The following is a 21,137-nucleotide window of genomic DNA, read 5'->3' on the forward strand; positions in this document are numbered from 1 at the left end:
AATCATTCCAAGGTATTTGAGACTCCAAAGGTCTCCCACCTATGCGTGATCATGATCATGCTATTCATCTGATTCCAGGAAGTGTTCCTCCAAACATCAGGCCGTACAGATATCCCTATGTCCAAAAAAGTGAAATTGAACGTATGGTTGCAGAAATGCTAGAGGCTGGTATAATTCAACCGAGTCAAAGTTCTTTCTCAGCTCCAGTAGTATTGGTGCACAAGAAGGATGGATCATGGCGCATGTGTCCGAATTATAGGGAGCTCAACAAGCTCACTATTAAAGATAAGTTCCCCATTCCTGTTATTGATGAATTACTGGATGAATTGCATGGATCAATTTACTTCACCAAGTTGGATCTTCGTTCGGGATATCATCAAATCAGAATGAAGATTGAAGACATTCCGAAAACGGCATTTAGAACTCATGAGGGTCATTATGAATTTTTGGTCATGCCTTTTGGCCTTACCAATGCACCTTCAACATTTCAAGGTTTGATGAATTCAATTTTCAAACCATTCCTTAGAAAATTTGTGTTAGTATTTTTTGATGATATACTAATCTACAGCAAGTCTTGGAAGGATCATGTTGAACATGTTGACAGGGTGCTACAACTATTGGAGGAGAAACAATTATATGCAAAAAGATCCAAATGTTTCTTTGGAGTCCAGGAGGTGGAATATTTGGGTCATATTGTATCTCATGAAGGAGTTAAGGTAGACCCTAGCAAAATTAAAGCCATTAAGGAATGGAAAATCCCCACATCCATAAAGCATCTGCGAGGATTTCTTGGGTTGACAGGGTATTATCGCAAGTTTGTTAAGAATTATGGGAGAATAGCAGCACCTCTAACAACATTATTGAAGAAAGATTCATTTTCATGGACTCCGGAAGCAACAAAGGCCTTTGAACATCTTAAAGAGGCAATGTGCCAAGCACCGGTCTTAGCTACACCGGACTTCACAAAAACCTTTATTGTGGAATGTGATGCTTCAGGAAATGGAATTGGTTCTGTTCTAATGCAAGATGAAAGACCCATTGCTTTTGAAAGTCGTCCAATCAAGGGAAATTTTTAAGCAAAGCTATTTATGAGAAGGAAATGTTGGCAATACTCCATGCACTTAAGAAATGGCGACCCTACCTAATGGGAAGACACTTCAAGGTAAAAACGGATCATGATAGCCTTAAATACTTTTTAGAACAAAGATTATCCTCTGAAGAGCAACAAAAGTGGGTCACAAAGATGTTGGGTTATGACTTTGAAATCATCTACAAAAAAGGGAAGCAAAATGTGGTGGCAGATGCACTCTCAAGAAAGGATGAGGATGTGGAAGCATTGTTGTGTGCCATTTCTATTATCCAACCAGATTGGATAAACGAAGCAAGGGAGGAATGGAAGAATGACGAAGAAGTGTGGGCACTTATTCGAAAGCTACAACAAGATTCCAGTACTTCTGATACATTTAGCTGGCAAAATGATTCGTTATGGTACAAAGATCGCTTATACCTCTGTAAGAATTCCCAGCTAAAACAAAAGATTCTTATGGAATTGCACACTTCTCCCTTAGGAGGGCACTCAGGATTTTTAAAAACTTACCACAGGGTTAAGAAGGAATTTTTTGGGATGGCCTTAAATCAGATATTCAAAAGTTTGTGGCGGAATGTTTGGTTTGCCAACAAAATAAAGTTGAAACAATTAAGACACCAGGTCTATTACAACCTTTATCCATTCCAAGCCAACGTTGGGAGGAGGTTTCAATGGATTTTATCACAGGTTTACCCAAGTCTGAGGGAAAGAGTGTCATCATGGTGGTAGTTGACAGACTTACCAAGTATGCACACTTTTGTGCATTATCACATCCATTTAAAGCCAGTACAGTTTCTACTGCATTTATGGAAACAGTTCAAAAGCTACATGGAAACCCAAAGATTATTGTAAGTGACAGAGATCCCATTTTCACTGGAAATTTTTGGACAGAATTATTTTCTTGTCTTGGTACTCAGTTAGCTCATAGCTCATCTTATCATCCTCAATCTGATGGGCAAACTGAGATAGTAAACAAATGTTTGGAAGGATATCTTCGTTGCTTTGTATCTGATAAACAGACACAATGGGTCAAATGGTTGCCTCTGGCTGAATGGTGGTATAACACTTCCTTCCATACAGCAACAAAAATGACCCCATTTATGGCACTTTATGGGTATCAACCACCATCCATCACATCATATTTAAGAGAAAATTCTAAGGTTCAGGCAGTGGAACATCACATCGAACATCAACAACAAGTCCTCCAACTCTTAAAGGATAACCTCGTGTTGGCACAAAATAGAATGAAACAACAGGCAGATCAACATCGCAGTGAAAGAAGTTTTGATGTAGGTGATTGGGTATTCCTACGGCTACAACCATATAAGCAAATGTCCCTAAAGAAAGCTAAGAAGGATAATAAATTATCACCAAAGTATTATGGTCCGTACAAGGTGTTGCAAAAGATTGGTACTATGGCATACAAATTGGAGCTTCCTGCAACTTCTCGATTGCACCCAGTTTTCCATGTTTCATGTTTAAAGAAGGTTATAGGTGACAAGCTCCCAATTCAAACAATATTGCCAGAACTTGACGAGGAAGGAAAAATTATATTGGAACCGGAAGCAGTCATAGAAACAAGAACTCGACAGCTACGAAATCGATCAATTTCAGAGTATCTTATCAAGTGGAAGAACTTATCCGCTGAAGATTCCACATGGGAGGATGAGAATTTTATGCAGAAGTATCCAGAACTACTCAAGCGTTGAGGACAACACTTTTTTGAAGGAGAGGGGCATGTTGGGTCCCTATAATACTAGTGATTACCCCATTAATTTTGTAGTTATACCCCTTATTTATATTGTTGTGCCCCTATTACCCCCATATTGTTATTTCTGTGCCCCATAGAATCCCTCTATTGTTATTTTTGTGGCTTTATATTATTATTGTTAGGTCGGCTGGATTATATTGTGACTCCTTAGACTCCTATATATAGAAAGGAGGTTTTGTCATTTGTATCATCCAAGAATTGTTCATTTATGTAATGTAAAGGAGGTTTCCCCCTCAAAGAGGCTGAATTCTAAGGCGTGGATCTCTCTTTTCTATCTTTTTGTGAGCTGGTTTCATAACATCCCATCTCTTCATTCACTAAATCTTTATTTTCACAAATTGTTCCTTCCTTGTCCATAGGAGGTTATATTGTTGGAATTCGTTAGAAGAAAACCAACTATCATTCATCATTTTCACAAACGTTTGTTGAAGTTACTCAAAACTACCCCATGTGTTAATATGCATCCAATAAGTATGTAATCATATTATTATCTTCAAAACCAACCAAAACAATTGTAGAAATGTGAAACAATCCCACATTTGTACCCTTATATTTGTGTGTGTGATCATAATTGTGGAAGCCATAGTTAGGTTGGACAAATCTTATAAACAATTAAAGTATTAAATTATTTTCTTGAAAATAATTAAAAAATGGAATGTTGGCCTGAAGGGAGTGACACATGAATCAAGTTTGAGGGAGAGTGGAGACATGGAGGATGACACCCCTCACCCTCGATGATGGAGGAGGTGGCACAATCAATCAAATATTCGCCTAAAAAAATGCAAATAATTCCATGAGCGAGTGAAGAAATGAAGGATGGTGCCCCTTACCCTCGAAGATGGAGGAGGTGGCACAACTAATCAAACCATTTCCCAACAAATAGGCAAATATGTGATTGGACAAGGGGTACCCATAGTTTTCCTTTCCTTAGCGAGATGGAGGAGGATGCCGACACTCTCCCAAGTACACAAAGAGATGCAAGGAAGACAACAAAAAGAAAACGGTGAAAATCATAAGAAGATAGGGAACAAATGTAAAATTAGCGAAGGGAAACAATTGAAACAAACGTTGGTGAAAGGAGAACGTGACTAAAGAGAGAAAGAATTCCATGGATGTTTGGAATGGAGCACATAGAGCAATGCTATAGTTTTGACTACGCCCTATGCTCTAAAATTGGAGTGTTATTCCCTCTATTGATGTGTTTGTGGCCACCGTACTTTATGTGTCCAAGCCTTACTGGTAAGTGGGAGGCTTAGTGGGTGATCAAATCATTGTGGTGTTAGTTGTATAGTTTTTAACCACTTGGATAGGCCAATACAAGTCATTGTGGTGCTTAATAGAGAGTTGTTAACCACATGGATAGTGGATTGCAAACCCTTATGGTGCTTGCTATAAAAATACAAATGAGAGATCACATGCACAGTGGATTCAACCTCCTCGATTAAGCAATACCCAATCTGGACCTTGGGTGAATCCCTATGGTTGAACTCTGAGGAGTAAGTGAGTCATTATGGTTCTTACTGGCAGAGTGTAGTTGAGGAACTACCTAGATAGTGGAGTCCATCTCTTGGGTGTCTACCAAGCGTTGGTGTGATTTTTTCCTGAGTCATCATCCCCTTATACTTTGGATTCAACTTGGGGGTGGCCAACTGCAATAAAGCTGTAATGTAGTTAACCTATGGTTAGGTGGAGAATTGAAGTCTCTCCTTTAGTTTCCAACTGTTGAAAAATGTGCAACAAGAAATGCTAAATTTAGAATGTGCTAAAAATCGACATGCTAAAAATAGAAGTTTGGCCAGTGAGGTTATTGGCCACATTAGGTGAGAGGTGAAACTGCTAAAAATAGAATGTTATAAAAATAGCATTTCTGGTTCCCTTCCTATTTATGGCAGTCCCTAGTCTATCTATAGGAAGTAAAATTAATTTTGGTCTTAACAGCAGTTGGAAATATTAATTAATTAATTTAGTTGAGTTAATTAGTTAAGGAAATTCGAATATGAAGTCTTTTAGAGGATGCACATGAGTTGTCCCACTAATTGAGGAATTATCCTTGATTTCCTCCACTGATTAAGGGAATAAGTATGAGTTCTATAATGAGAGAATCAGTTGACTTAGTTCTAACTAGTCAAGTCCTGTTAGATTATTTTAACAGGTTGTTAAAATAATAAAATATAGTCTATTAATGCTTGCATGCATGTGACAACTATTATTTTAGATAACTGAGGATTCACTCATGGATAACTCTTGCATGTCAGTTCTGTCAGAGACCTAGTTGAGATCAGATGTGGGACAGTGTACTATCAGATGCTTGACTATTTCTAGTAAGTAGTTTTTGCATGGTTGAGGAACTAGTGTCCTCAAGGATTGCGTAGTTGGACCATTGGTTAATTTGGTATGTTTGGAATTAATAGCATATGCTTTTGCTATTATTTCCTAAGAAAACTACATAAGGACGATAGGTAAAGCCTATATAAACAGGGCTTGGTTGGATCATGAGATATATCTTCATATCTTCATAGTTCATTGATAACTGAATAGCTTGAGAGCTAATTCTTTTTGTATTGTGAAGAGGATTTCCTCTTGATTGATAATACATGGTTGGGGTTTTATGTTGGTGCTTTCCCCTGGATATATCTTGTGTTATGTGTGATTATTTCTCTTGATCAGTTATGCATGTTTCTACTTGATGTTGCTCATGAATTCAATTATGCTTCCTCTTAATGTTTTGTAGAAGGAGAACAAGTATTATGCTTTAGGACATTGCATATATCAGTTTGTTCTACTGGTGAAATTTCTACATGGTATCAGAGCACAGGTGATCAAGCAAGAACAGTATACTATCAGGAGGAATTCAAAGTTTCTTATTCTTGATATAGATCTCAAGTTCTTATCACATCTATTTCATCGATGGCGTTCAATGGTTTGAGGCTTGAGTATGCCCTTGATGGTAGCTCAAACTATATAGCTTGGAAGAATCGCATGGAGGCAGTTTTGGAAGATAATGGTCTTAAGGATTTCATTGATCAAGAAGTCCCTAAGCCTACTGACAAGACTGAGCTGGTGGAATGGAGTAAGTGTGTGGCTAGAGCTAGGAGAATTCTCTTGGAGGGAGTGTGAGATCACATTGTCTCGAGCCTCCATGGGAAGGATACTCCGCATGCAATGTGGAAAACATTGAAAGATTTATATCAGAATAGCAGTGATCAGAGGAAGTTGGCACTAAAGGACAAACTTTGAAAGATCAAGTGTGAAAGGGATGAGACGATCTCTATGTATCTGACCAAGCTCATCACATGTAGGGATGAGCTTGCAAGTGTAGGGGTCGTGACATCGGATGAGGATATGGTGAGTCTAGCACTCCTTGGCCTTCCTAAGAGCTGGCATAGCTACCAAGACTCGGTGAATGGAAGGGAGAAACTTCCAGATTGGGAACGACTATGGTTGGATTTGATGTAAGAGGAGATCAGACGAAGCACCAGATACAGTTCTTCATCCATGCATGATGAGGAGAACTGTGCCTTAGCGAGTAAGGAAAAGAAGGGGAAGGAGAAGGTTTCTCTTTCCGAATCTAGTTCTTCAAATGATGGGAAGAAGGTTGACAAATCGAAAGTGCGATGCTTTCATTGTCATGAGGTGGGTCATTATGCTGCAAATTATCCACGGAGGAAATCCAGGAAGGGATCCGGGGAAGGATCTAAAGGTGAGGCACTTGCTTCACAGTTTGAGTTGGATTTCACACTCTTAGCATGCATGGTTTCATCCATGGTGGGAAGTGGTTGGTTTCTTGATAGTGGAGCTTCTTTCCACATGACCGGTGACAAGAGTTTGTTCAGTACTTTGGAGGAGAAAGATCTCCAGATACTCATAGCGATGGGTAATGATGAGAAGTATAGTGTCTCAGGTGTAGGCAGAGTTATTTTTCAGAGGGAGCATGGAGATCGCCTTACCTTGACCGATGTCAAGTATGTACCAGGACTGAAGAGAAACTTGGTGTCGATCGTGATGCTGGACGATAGAGGCTATGATGTAGTCTTCAGTAAGGGAAAGGTTTTCCTTAGACACATCATCACTAGGCAGGTGAAGCAGATTGGTTCACGGGTCAAGAACCTCGGTCCTATATGCTCTTGAGGTTCAAGATGCATGCAAAGCCTTAAGTAGCAAGGCAACTTATGGAGACTTGGTGGTTGAGAGGGAGGGTATATTACCTCTCAACATGCAGATCCAGAAGAAGTCTCAGACAATTATGGAGGAGCCACGATTGGTACAGCAGCTTCAAGAGGTTGTGGAGTAGCCACAACAGGGGAAGCTGAGTGGAGATCGAGTAGAGAGATCTACTCATGTAGAGACCTCCAGTAGGGGGGAACTTTGAGCCAGGTGGGTTGAGGGATCACATGCAGCCATACCTCCAGGTAGGAGGTAGGGTGATATAGAGTGATCGTCCCAAGGAGGAGGGGCAAGATCCTTGAGGTACCCAACCTCTTGGATGTGACCTTGCTACAGGAGCCCTGATGTAGTAGCAGGAACTGACTGATTGGGTAGAGACAGATGCGGATGGAGCGGCAAAGAGAGCGACAGTGCAGGGAATCCCAGGATAGCGCATAGCTAGCAAGCTGCAGCAATGCAAGAGGCACAAGTGTTTTACACAGTGCTAGGTGGCACAGAGAGGTGTGCATTGGTGCGAGATGCATGGAGATGTTGCAGTAGCACAGATGTCAGAGAGGGAGCACTTATCAACAGCAGTAGAGCTTCAACATCAGAGTATGTTCCTAGCCCAACAGAGTGGTCAGTTGGGAGTTTTTTTGTTCCAAGTGTTGTTGGAGCAAGTGGATCGGGTAGATGTGTTGCATGCAGAACATTCCAGAGTTACAGGATCGAGTTCAAGAGGAAGCCTTTCTTGTTGAGAGGGAGTGTTGAAAAATGTGCAACAAGAAATGCTAAATTTAGAATGTGCTAAAAATAGACCTGCTAAAAATACCATGTCTAAAAATAGCAATTTGGCCAGTGAGGTCATTGGCCACATTGGGTGAGAGGTGAAACTACTAAAAATAAAAAAGTTCTAAAAATAGCATTTCTGAGTCCCTTCCTATTTCTAGCAGTCCCTAGTCTATCTATAGGAAGTAAAATTAATTTTGGTCTTAACAATAGTTGGAAATATTAATTAATTAATTCAATTGAGTTAATTAGTTAAGGAAATTCGAATTTGAAGTCTTTGTCAGCATGCACATGAGTTATCCCACTGATTGAGGAATTATCCTTAATTTCCTTCACTGATTGATGGAATAAGTATGAGTTCTATAATGAGAGAATCAGTGGACTTAGTTCTAAGTGGTCAAGTCCAGTTAGATTATTTTAACAAGTTGTTAAAATAATAAAATATAGTTTGTTAATGCTTGCATGCATGTGACAACTATTATTTTAGATAACTGAGGATTCACTCATGGATAACTCTTGCATGTCAGTTCTGTCAAAGACCCAGTTGAGATCAGATGTGGGACAGTGTACTATCAGATGCTTAACTATTTCTAGTAAGTAGTTTTTGCATGGTTGAGGAACTAGTGTCCTCAAGGATTGCGTAGTTGGACCATTGGTTAATTTGGTATGTTTGGAATTAATAGCATATGCTTTTGCTATTATTTCCTAATGAAACTACACAAGGACCATAGGTAAAGCCTACATAAACATGGCTTGGTTGGTTCATGAGATATATCTTCATATGTTCATAGTTCATTGAGAACTGAATAGCTTGAGAGCTAATTCTTTTTGTATTGTGAAGAGGATTTCCACTTGATTGATAATACATGATTGGGGTTTTATGTTGGTGCTTTCCCCTGGATATATCTTGTGTTATGTGTGATTATTTCTCTTGATCAGTTATGCATGTTTCTACTTGATGTTGCTCATGAATTCGATTATGCTTCCACTTAATGTTTTGTAGAAGTAGAACAAGTATTATGCTTTAGGACATTGCATATATTGGTTTGTTCTACAGGTGAAATTTCTACACCAACCACCTTAACATACTCAGATAAGTATAATTGCTTATGTTAATTTGATTTATGGATTATTGTTTTCCATGTTTTGTTTGAAAAATGCAAAGCTTGTATGTTCATGACTAAGTGTTTGAGGGTAACTGTTATACTCATACTTGACAAGTTGCCTTAACTGTCAATTGTTAAAATTAATGCTTGAGCTATGTGGTTTACTGCCATATTCATGATTTGTAGGATATATTGTACGTTTATGTTTGATTTCCTAGAGTTCACTCAGGATATATCAATTATCTTATAAGTCTTCGGTTATATTGAATACTGTAACTAGGTAGTTCACTACCGTATTCATAATCTACAGGTTTTCTAGCATGTTATGAATTGATTGTGTACCTAGAATGTGTTGGATTGTATTCAGTTCATGAATAATGGGATTAACTGTGTGTTATGCTCACTCTCTTCTTAATAGTACTAATTTACGAATTAAATAACTCAGTCTGTTGAATGGAGTTCTAGTGTTTAAGGAAGATCTATAACTTTCCTTGTGTAGTTATGAAATTCTGAGTCTTCCATTTTTATGTAATTAATAGAGCATATGTGTTTTTGAGGGTGAGTTTAATCAACCTAAAATGGGGAAGTAGAGCTAGATTGATTTATATGCTTCTACTTTGATAAAGACTATGTGAATTGATATTTGGAGGCATGTTTCTTCGCATATTTTTCTCTTTGATGTATTTTTTTGGCCTTGTTTTTGTCCCTTTTTGTCACTCTAGGTCAAAAAATTCAATCTAGATTGCAGGAATTTTGCATTCTAGGGTTTCCCCTTTCTTATACATATAACTCGCTAAAATCTTAGGTCTAGAACCCTGGGCCTATGTGCTTCAATACATAAGCAATTGAGCACAGGGTAGTTTCCCTTTCTATGTCATAAAACCCATATTGGGTTTCTTCTAATCATTGGGACTAGCGGGGTGGAATGGGCACCGATATGTACACAAAAGTGCATGGGCACGAGCTCAACACCAAGGTCCTTGGATGGAACCTTATCCCAATGCTATCATGCTAAGAATTCCCCACAATGGTCATGACAATTGACCTATTATCCCAAATTGCAGCTAACAAAACCCACGCGAAGGGAACAAGAGGGATGATCTGATGGTGGAACTTGGCTCAATGAAACCTTGCCAACGAACCACCAGGCCCTTGAAATAATTAAATGAGTAAGTCGGGAAATGAGGGCCAATACTAATGGGCCAATAATAAAAGTGGCATAATGAAAGTGGTGGGTTGCGGAACCCTGCGATCGAGCCTTCGGGTCACCGGACACTCAAAAGAGCTTAAGTGGAGAGTTCAAGTGGGGAGGTGTTATCACTCAGGTTGTTCCCAAAAGTTGTAAGAAAGGGAATATAGCCGAGGTAACCAAAAACCAATCTTTTAGATACAAAATCTAGCCAATCTGTATCCAGAGAGGGCTCTCTCTTTATGATTTAGCTTTGTTTTTAAAGGTATTAGGCTAGTTATGAAGTTTAAGGGTTTTTGTTTGAGTTTGGGTGGTGGGATTCAATAGAACAGAGGGTAAGATAGAATAGTTCAGTCCATTAGGCATGATGGAGTCAAAGAAGGTAGCTTTCTGGATTTAGTTTTTTAACAGAGGATGGCATCACATAGCAAGGTAGTCAAACAGGGAACAAATAAAGGCTAGAATTAGATGGAATGGACTCAAATGGATGAAGGGTAGTTAAGAATCCTTCAACATATTGAAAGAGGGAAAATGGATGATTACTGATAAGGAGTAGTTAAGAATTCTTTAGCAAATAATCAACATGAAAGAACCAGAAAACAGGAGCAATTAAGAATTCACTGTTTATACTAATTCTGAAGAAAAACACAGAGAATAATAAAGATTGAAAACATAGTGCAGTTAAGCAAATTATGAATTGACCATTTTCTTTACCATTCAGATTATGAAACATAGATGATTTAGAAAACCAGAAAACTCTAAACACAAGATATAGGGGACTTATTGATCAGGAGGTTGATTCAAGAATTATGTGACAAGTCTTCTGCTTCAATTCTTCATCTAGTAGGCCAGACAACAGTTTGATTCCAACAACTTCTTATTCCAAAGTTCAGTATTACAACAGAGTCTAGGAAATCTACACACACCCAACCTCTTCAAAACTCTGATGAAGGGGGTACTTATACAACAAATATCTCATCACAGCTATGAGATAAAATCTAGCTTTAACCTAAAATAATTTACAAGTAGAATGAAAACAGTTAACTGATGTTGTGCTGGAGGCAGGTTTTAGGGCTCGGCTCGCAGGAATCCACTGTAGTAGCTCTGCACATCTGCCTGTCTTAACAGCGCTCTTAAATTCTGATCTGCTTCTCTTTGTCGGCTCCGATACTTTTTAATTTTGACTTGACTTGCCTTTAGTTCTGCACTGATACTCTTTAATGCTTGATCTGATACTCTTTGACTTGTTTTCATCCTCTTTAATGCTGAACCAACCTCGGCTCACTGTTGTTTGATAAAACGCCCAAAATTTCCCTTTTTCCAAGGGTAACGGCGCAGTTGGATGAACACCTGTTTGTTGGGGCACTGGAGGTTGTTCAATGCCTTTTGATTCATTTCCTTCAAATCTTTCTATGGCTGCGAAGACTGCTGAGAAGTCTTGGCAATTGATGCGCTGATGGCCATGTTTTGAGAAAATTTACAGGTACCTGTGTTAAAGAGGAGGAAACCGTTTACTGGAGGGTTGGCTGGCAGGCGACAGAGCTCGTTGAAGGAGTTTTTCTTGTCAAGAGGCGGTCGAAACATGATCTGTGAACTCGGTTGATTATATGTCTGGAGCGCCTTTTGCAAAAAATATCAAAAAATGACCCTTTTAATTGACAAAAATGAAGCTTGGCGGGAATTTTTGATTTTTCAGACGGGTGATGTAAGCATGATATCAGCGGGAGTACGGGACAGACGACGTGGCAGTGACATGGAAGTATGGATGGTGACGTGGCGGGTGACATCAGCACGGGGTCAGATGATGTCAGCAAATGACGTCAGCGGGGAGGGGTGGTAAATGGTTTTGCCCCGCACCACTTTTGGGGCTCGGCGGTATTGGGCGGAGGGCGAGCGAGCAAGCTCAGCAGTTGACATGTGGACTTGGTACGACGCCAAAACCTCCAGTTCCCCGCGCGTTAACGCTCGGCGATGGAGGGGGGTGCGATATGATTAACAACCGTCGGATGCGGCGATCGAGATCGGACGGTGGACGCGAATGAAAAATGGCGGAATGTTAACATTACGGGCCCGGTCATAATAAAACCATGTTTTAATCCATCGGGGCTTGTTTTATTGGTCGAGGTTGGTTGGTTATTAATTAACCAGAGGTTAATTAATCCCGTTAATTTGCGCATGGTGGGGAGGTTATTAATAAGTTCCAAATTAACCTATTAATCCCTAATTACATAGTGATATGGTTATAACTAACCGGGGCGGGGATATTTAATATTACGGGGTTTTTATTATATATTTACATTAATACGGGGAAGGGTATATTTGCATGGGAATTATATAGTAAAAGTTAACAGTTAATATGAAAAAATGTAAATGAAAGCGCTAAGTTGTAGACTTAGGCTTAGGAAGAAAAAAAAAGGGGTTTGTGTGATATATTTCCCATTTTCCTAAGTAAAGTATGGTTTTACTTAGGCACTTTATGAAATGAGATGGAGTGATTTGTGAGTGATATTAAGCAGAATTTAATATTTGAGGGGGAAATTAGTGAATGACTGGGAAAAAGGATGAAGGGGAGTTATTCATGAAACTCTGCCTCACTTGAGCTGCATCAAAAGTAACTGCCATGGCACTTGTGATAGAAGTGAAAGTTAACACATTTTTTGAAACATAATTCATCACAAGTCTCATTCTGCAACACCAATCTACTTACCCAGCCTACTTTGCCTAGCATTTTCCCTTCTCTTTATTTGGGTGCACTTAGACTGGAAAACCCTTTTCAACTTTTCTTTTCTTTACATGGTAAGCCTACCTAAGTCTACACTTATTACTTCCAAGGGCTCAGATTAAACTGATGAGCTCCTTTGCTTCTCTACCTATCTACTTATCTACCAAGATTAAACAGTTTGGACATATTTTTATTCTCTATCTCTAAAACATGAACTGGCCAAGATTAAGTTGTTTGGTCATTCATCAATTGTGGCAAAAGTTCAACAAGCTGTACATGATGCTCTATTTACAAAAAATGAAAAATTAGTGGCATTTTGGACTTGCACACTTTCCTAGTCTCTTTTATTTGGGGTTCATTTCTTCTCGTTTTTTCTTTTGACCATTTTATTCTTTTTACCCTTTGATTTTTCTTTTAGGGTATACCCTCTTTACATTTTTTTTTATTTTTTGAATTTTTTGATAATATGGAAAAGCTTTACAAAAGGGGTGAACATATTACAGAGCTCAACCAGTCAATCATGAAATATGACACCTATAGCTATAGGAGTATAACACTGGCTCCACTTGGGGATGGCTTTCCCTGGTGGAAAGTCAAGAACGGTAGGTCAGATGGCCTTATGAGTAACTTTTGATGTGTTCTGAAATCTCCCTTTGTTGAATCTAGAAATTGTACAAAAGATCATGTAAAACATATACGCTATCTTAAATCTGATTCAAACAACTGTATATCTGTTCTAGATAGTTTTCTAGTTGGATTATTTGTTCCTGCCCCCAAGTCTTCTTCTGCAATCTGACATTCAATGGCATCTTGGGGCTCTGATAAACTGAAATGAGGCAAAACAAAATAGTAAAGTTCCTTCACTGTTTTCAAAATTTTCTGCACTTTTCTCCTCGTTCTCATTGCTGCAATAAACAAGTTGATCACTTCTTTCAAGCTATTTGATCCTGAATTTTTTATGTACATGTTAGAGTCAGAATATTCAACAAACTGGATCAAAGAAATGTTTCAGCATTCGACCATTCATTGGTCCTTCTTCTGTTTCTGTACCATCCAGGCTCTTCAGAAAGTAAGTGTTGTTCCCTTGCAATGCATGGATGATAAATGGCCCTTTCCACAGGAATTCAAACTTCCCATGCTTTCCTTTGTCTTCTCTCCTGGAATCCCACTTTAGAACTTTGTCTCCAATGTAAAAGTCTTATGCTTTGGTCCTTTTGTCAAAAAATTTCATGAGTTTTTCATGTAACACTTGGGATCTTTGGTGAACTTCTTCTCTGGTCTGCTGCAAATGGATGGTCTGATTTATTCTCCTTTGAATGGAATTGGGTTCTACTTGAGCTTCTTGCAGTAATTTCATTATAGGAACTCCTAAAGATGAAGGAAACACAACCTCCATGCCATAAACTAACTCATAAGGGCTAGTTCCAATAGATCTCTTTGTAGTAAGTCTGTCTGCCCATAGTGCATTGGTGAGTTTCTTGTGCCAGTTTTTCATTTTCTGTTCCAACAATTTCTTTATAATATTGATCAAGCTTTTATTGGAAGACTCAGCTAGACCATTACCTTGAGGGTAATAGGTTGTGGAATGGGCTAGAGTGATATGGTATTTGCTGCATAAATGTATCAGTTTCTTGGACTTGAAGGCAGCAGCATTGTCGGTTATGATCTTTTTAGGATAGCCAAACCTAGAAAAGATGTAGGTTTCTAAGAATCCTATGATCACTGTGTCATTGGCTTGTCTAGAAGGAATGGCTTCTATCCATTTGGTGAAATAGTCTGTGTCAGTAAGGATCCATTTATGTTGGCCAGAAGAGGGAGGATGTATTTCTCCAATGAAGTCTAAACCCCATTGTTGAAAGGGTCTTTTAGTGGAAATTGGTCTTAATGGCAAAGGTAACAATTTCCTTTTGCCTTCAAAAAATTGGCATTTGTGGCAAGCAGTGACAAACTTCTTTACATCCGTGAACAAAGTTGGCCAGTAAAATCTAGCCCTCAGGATTTTGTCTGCGATTGATTTCCAGTAGAGGTGTCCACCACAGTGCCCTGCATGAAATTCTTTGAGAACTTTGTTAGCTTCTTCTTTTATTAAACAATTCAATAGAATACATTCATGATTTTCCCAAAAAAGAACATTATCTTGAATACATAATTTTGATGCTTTCATCTTTAAAAACCTTTTCTTTGTTTTGGATAACCCTGGAGGAGCCTGTAGGTTTAATAATACATGAATTATATCAGCATACCAAGGTGATTCTAAGAAGGCCTGGCTGATTTGTGGAGTCGCCATATCCTGTTCATTATCCAATTCATTGATATCTAGGGCTTGAAAGTTTGTTTCAGTCATGAGTTTAGCTAATCCATGTCCTTTTATCAGCTTTGTAGGTTTTATCTCAATGTCATACTCCAATATCTTAGCTATCCATTTACCTCGTTTGCCTTCTATTCCATCCTGAGTCAGGATGTCTTTGACAATAGCATTTGGCACATAAGCTACTACGTGGGAGTACAGTATATAGACTCTGAAGTCTTGAATAGCTTTCACAAGTGCAAAGGCACGTTTTTCCATGATTTTGTAATTTAGAGGTGAATCTCTAAGTGCTTTACTAAAAAAGGCTATGGGTTTTTCACATCCTTGATCATCCTTTTACAGTAAAACAGTTGTTATAGTGTGTTCTGATGCAAATGAGAAAATTATGAAGTCTCTATTGAACTTTGGACTGGTAAGGACTAGTGTTCTGGTTAAACCAAATTTAATTTCTTCAAATGCTTGTTTGGCTTCTACTGTCCATTTAACCTTTGAATCCTTTTTTAACATATTGTTCAGCAATCTTATTAATTCAGCCAGATTAGGTATGAATCTTCTCAAGAAGTTAATCTTCCCTAGGAAAGCTTGAAGTTATTTGACATTTCTGGGGTAGGATATTTGTAGAATGGCTTCTATTCTAGCAGGATCAATTCTGATGCCATCTTTGGAGATGATATGGCCTAACAGTTTACCTTCTTCTAGACCAAACAAAGGTTTTTTAGGATTTAGTGAAATACCATACTTTCTTCATTTTAGAAACACTTGTCTTAAATGATCTAAATGTTGCTAATCTGATTTGGAAAACATAGTGAGGTCATCTAGATATACAACCAAAAAATCATGAATTTCTTTTGCAAAAGCTATGTCCATTGCTCATTGAAAGGTTGCCCCTGTGTTCTTAATTCCGAATGGAATTTTAACATATTTGAATGTACCCCATGGTGTTGTAAATGCAGTTTTTTCTTGGTCATCAGGATGAACTAGAATCTGATTAAAACCTGAAAACCCATCCAAAAGTGAAATCCTCGAAGCACCTACTACCCTTTGTAAAATATGATCCATCTTAGGTAAAGGGTAATTGTCTTTTAAAGAAACCTTGTTTACATTACTTAAGTCAACACATAATCTTATTTCTCCTGTTTTCTTCCTAGTAGGCACTAAATTAGACACCCACTCTGAAAATCTAATTGGAGCAATTATCCCTACATCATGCATTTGCCTTATTTCTTTTTCAATTAAAGGAATCAGTACAGGGTTGATTCTTCTGAGCTTTTGTTTGAATGGTTTTTTATTTTCCTTGAGGGGTGTTGTATGTTGAATTATAGAGGTGTCATAAGATTTCAAGTCTTCGTAGCTCCAGAGAAAAACATCCTGGAATTCTTTGATCAGTTCAACATATTTAAGCTTTTCATCAGGGGGCAAATATTTGGACAATTTTATCATTTTTGCATTTTCTGCAGTTCCTATGTTGTAGTCTTCAATGTCTGCTTTTAGAGGTTCCATCTGAGGTTTCTTTGGAATATCATTGAAATCAAAAAGATCTTCAGAAGGAGTTAATCCTTTAGGCAAATGATTGTCTTTCATATTGATAACTTGAGACTCTTCTTCAAAATCTCCTCAACATCTGTTTGTTTAAGATCCTGTATTTTATTCTTGGTAAATTTCATTGGATGAAGCATTTGAGTTGCATTTTCTGCTGAAATGTCTGTTTCTATCTGATTTGTTTGATCAAACTCACTAACTGTATCTCCTTCTACGTTAGTGATGGAAAATTCTTCTTCTAGGGTCAAAAAATTGTTGATCTGACTATCACTGTCAAACACTTGCCAGTTCTTCACATTATCAGGTATGGTTCACCTGTGTCTAATCTCACCTGCGAATTGATGATTTGGTTCAAATGGTAATTTACAGGTGCTGGCAAAAATTGCTAGGCTATGAGCTTGCAAGTTATGTTTTCTCGGGACTTTGGCAAGATGAGTTTCTAGAAATGTATCGAGGATTTTTATGGCTACTTCTTTGTACTCTCTCAATCTGGGATCATTTGTTAATAACTTCCTTTTTATCTGTTGAATGATTAAATCAGAATCTCCCAGGACTGACACTCTGGTTGCTCCTAATTTCTTGACCAGTTTAAGACCTAGCAGTAGAGCTTCATATTCAGCCATATTATTAATACACCTAAAGTTTAACCTGTAGGCATGACCTTCAGCATGATTGTTTTCAAGATTGTGCACCCAGACTCCTGCTCGAGCTCCCAATTTGTTCACAGAACCATCAAATTCTAAGTACCAGAGGATTTCCTGTTTATAATTAGTATCTGGAGTTTCAGGGATCTGCTCAATAAGGAGATCTAGTTTTTCAGTTTCTTCCGGTTTCACTTGGGTATCTGATGTTTCATGATTTTCAGAAATTTCTTGGATTCGAACACTAGACCTTTTATTTGCAATTTTTTGTGTTTCATCTTCTTGAACTTTTATTTCATGTGGGGGATAAATTTCAGCATTGTAAAGAATAAAAGAATCCATATATGAATGCACTGAGTAGATAGGGAAATTTTGAGGTTTCTCTTGACTACTTACTACATACTTCATTAAGGTTTCTCTATATAATCTCTTGGGTTGACCAAACACTGAAATGGTAGCGTAAGACATGTCTAACTGTAGAAATCCCTGAAGCTTTGCACCCCAAGATCTAGACAATAACATATCGTACTTTGGTGGAATATCAGCTACTACTATGTCCATTAAGATGGTTTTGGCAGGATATTGGACTAGTGACACACATAAATCTTTGATTAAACCTAAACATTTGACTTGACTTGAATCAAAAGAGAAAAGGTCTTTATATGGCCTGGTTATGTCAAGGTCAAGTTTCTCCATCACGGATTTAGGCATTAAGTTATGGGAAGCACCAGAATCAAACATGGCATTATGGAGTATTTTATCATGAATGTTTAAACCTACATAGAAAGGAGGAACTTCTCCTTCTGTTGTTTTTCCATTTACTTCAGGGCCAAATATCAGTTCAGGTTGGTCATCAAAAACATTTACTGAATCTTCATTCACAGAAATTTTGAGTTATCTGCTGAGTTGACTTCTGTAGACATTATGTTTAGCTAATTCTGATAGTGGAACAGCGATCTTTAGTTTGCCTACTTCTGTCTCAAGATTGAAAGGTTTTTCGGTCTCATTTCTTGTGTTTCGGACAGGTAAATTTTCTGTGTTTTTCTCCTCTTCAGGAGTGGGATCATGGGTTGAATTTGCTTCCAAATCATGTTCTAGAGGCTCTCCTACTCTTCCTTTAGAAGGAATAGAGGTGGAAGGTTTACTGTTATGTGGCTGATTGTCTGATATATCTTCAACAATTGGGTTATCAGGGTTAGGATCTGTTTTAGAAAGAATATATACAGGGGGGTTACTGATTTTACCTTTGTTAGGCTGCTTGGTATCTTTCTATTTGCTTATTTCGGGGACATCTATTCTTCTGCTCCTCAAATTGTATTGTTTGTGGACTTCATAAATGGTTGTATCATATCCCTCCCTAAAGTCAAATTATTCACCTGACTGAGTTTGGAATTGCTTAAGAGTGTGAGCTTCTTAATCCTCTTGGGTCAAGAAAACTTGTTATTCATTGTTGAGTCCCATCAAATTAATTTGAGTGTCTTCTGTTGGTTCATCAGAAGTTGAGGCTTCAGCATAATTTTCTTGAAATGGGGGCCTAATATTTTGGTCAGGACCTGTTTTTCCAGTGTTAGGATTTTGGTTTTTCATGAAATTTGGATTCCTCCCAGTATTTCTTGGTTGACCATCCCAAGGGGATTTTCTCTCAATTATTTCAACTCTATCTCCAAGTTTGTCCATTTCTTTAATAATAGCATCTAATTTTTGTTCAAAGGAAGAAGGTTCTTCTTTGAAAGGTGTCCTCCTTTCAGCTCTGGCTCTAGATCATTTAGATATCAGGTTGGCTTCAACACTGACAGCTATACTCTGCATTTCTTCTAAGTTTCAAGGAGCTCTTTCTCTAATTTGGTATGCCATATCAGAATCAAATGCAACTAGGAATTTGATCAAGGCCAAATCTGGTGGAGGTCTGAGATTTTGAGGAATATCATTGTAAACATTATTGAATCTGGTACAGTAATCTTGGACAGTTTCTTGTGTGCCTCTTCTTAGGTTTTCATACTCTGATAAGATGTGGAGAGGATCTTTCTTCTTTTCCCATCTGTTCAAGAAGGTCTGATAAAGAGCTTGAGATTCATTGATACTGTTTGTAGGGAAGGTTCTAAACCATGTTCTAACATCTCTAGTTAAACTTTGAACAAATACTTTCATTCTAACATCATCATCATCAACCTCATATTTTTCAAAATAGTCGATCATTTTGTTGGTATGTTGTTGAGCTGTGTAAGTTCCAGTATCGTCAAAATAAGGGATTTTACTTTGATAGTCTTCGGAAATAGCCCCTGGATTGGCAGGTAAGGTTAGGGGAGTATATCAGTTTGCCATGGTTGCATAAATAAATGTGACAACTGGAGGAGTAGGGATAACAATGAGATTGTATGTTGCAGCTGGAAGAGTGGAAAGGGTGGCTTGAGGTGCTGATGGTGAACTTGGAGAAGCTGTAGCAATCACAGAAAGGTTTGGTGTTTTTTCAGAGGTAAACTCAGATTGAATGGGGTTTTGAAAATGTTTTTCAAGGTGTGAACTAGCAAAAATTTATTGGTTCTCTTGTCTTCTACGAATCCTAGAAATCAGATTAGGATTTTCAAACACAGGTGGGGGATTAGGATCAGGATTTGATCTAGTGTAATGAATCCTTTCTAAAACTAGTTTCTAGGTATGTTTTGGTTTTTTCTTGAAATAATTTTGACAATACAACTTTGACAGTCTCTTCTAGGAGTTTTTAGATGTAAGAGTTTTGAACTTTCCTAAAGATTTATTGAAAAGAGAAACTGATCAAGTATTTGAGACCAACTGTCCACTCTATAAACTAGACCGGAGATAGACTGAAGTATCATTTATTTACTTTTGCAATTGCAAAGCAAAAATAGTTTCAAAGGCTACCTGGCTAAATTCAGGCTCCATCTGTAGCTTATACCAAAAACAGTAGCAACAAACAGTTATTCAAGTCCCCAGTGGAGTCGCCAATGATGTTATCACTCAGGTTGTTCCCAAAAGTTGTAAGAAAGGGAATACGGCCGAGGTAACCACAAACCAATCTTTTAGATACAGAATATAGCCAATCTGTATCCAGAGAGGGCTCTCTCTTTATGATTTAGCTTTGTTTTTAAAGGTATTAGGCTAGTTATGAAGTTTAAGGGTTTTTGTTTGAGTTTGGGTGGTGGGATTCAATAGAACAGAGGGTAAGACAGAATAGTTCAATCCATTGGGCATGATGGAGTCAAAGAAGGTAGCTTTCTGGATTCATTTTTTTAACAGAGGATGGCATCACAGAGCAAGGTAGTCAAACAGGGAACAAATAAAGGTTGGAATTAAATGGAATGGACTCAAATGGATGAAGGGCAGTTAAGAATCCTTCAACATATTGAAAGAGGGAAAATGGATGATTACTGATAAGGAGCAGTTAAGAATTCTTTAGCAAATAGTCAACATGAAAGAACCAGAAAAAAGGAGCAATTAAGAATTCACTATTTATACTAATTCTGAATAAAAACATAGAGAATAATAAAGATTGAAAACAGAGTGCATTTAAGAAAATTCTGAATTAACCATTTTCTTTACCATTCAGATTATGAAACACAGATGATTTAGAAAACCAGAAAACTCTAAACATAAGATATAGGGGACTTATTGATCAGGAGGTTGATTCAAGAATTCTATGACAAGTCTTCTGCTTCAATTCTTCATCCAGTAGGCCAGACAACAGTTTGATTCCAACAGCTTTTTATTCCAAAGTTCAGTATTACAACAAAGTCTAGGAAATCTACACACACCCAACCTCTTCAAAACTATGATGAAGGGGGTACTTATACAACAAAATATATGTACAACAAATATCTCATCAC

The sequence above is a fragment of the Pinus tabuliformis genome, chromosome 5_1, assembly GCF_031772625.1.
Source record: "Pinus tabuliformis cultivar Carrire ecotype Pingquan chromosome 5_1, CPIR1, whole genome shotgun sequence".
In the NCBI taxonomy this organism is placed as follows: domain Eukaryota; kingdom Viridiplantae; phylum Streptophyta; class Pinopsida; order Pinales; family Pinaceae; genus Pinus; species Pinus tabuliformis.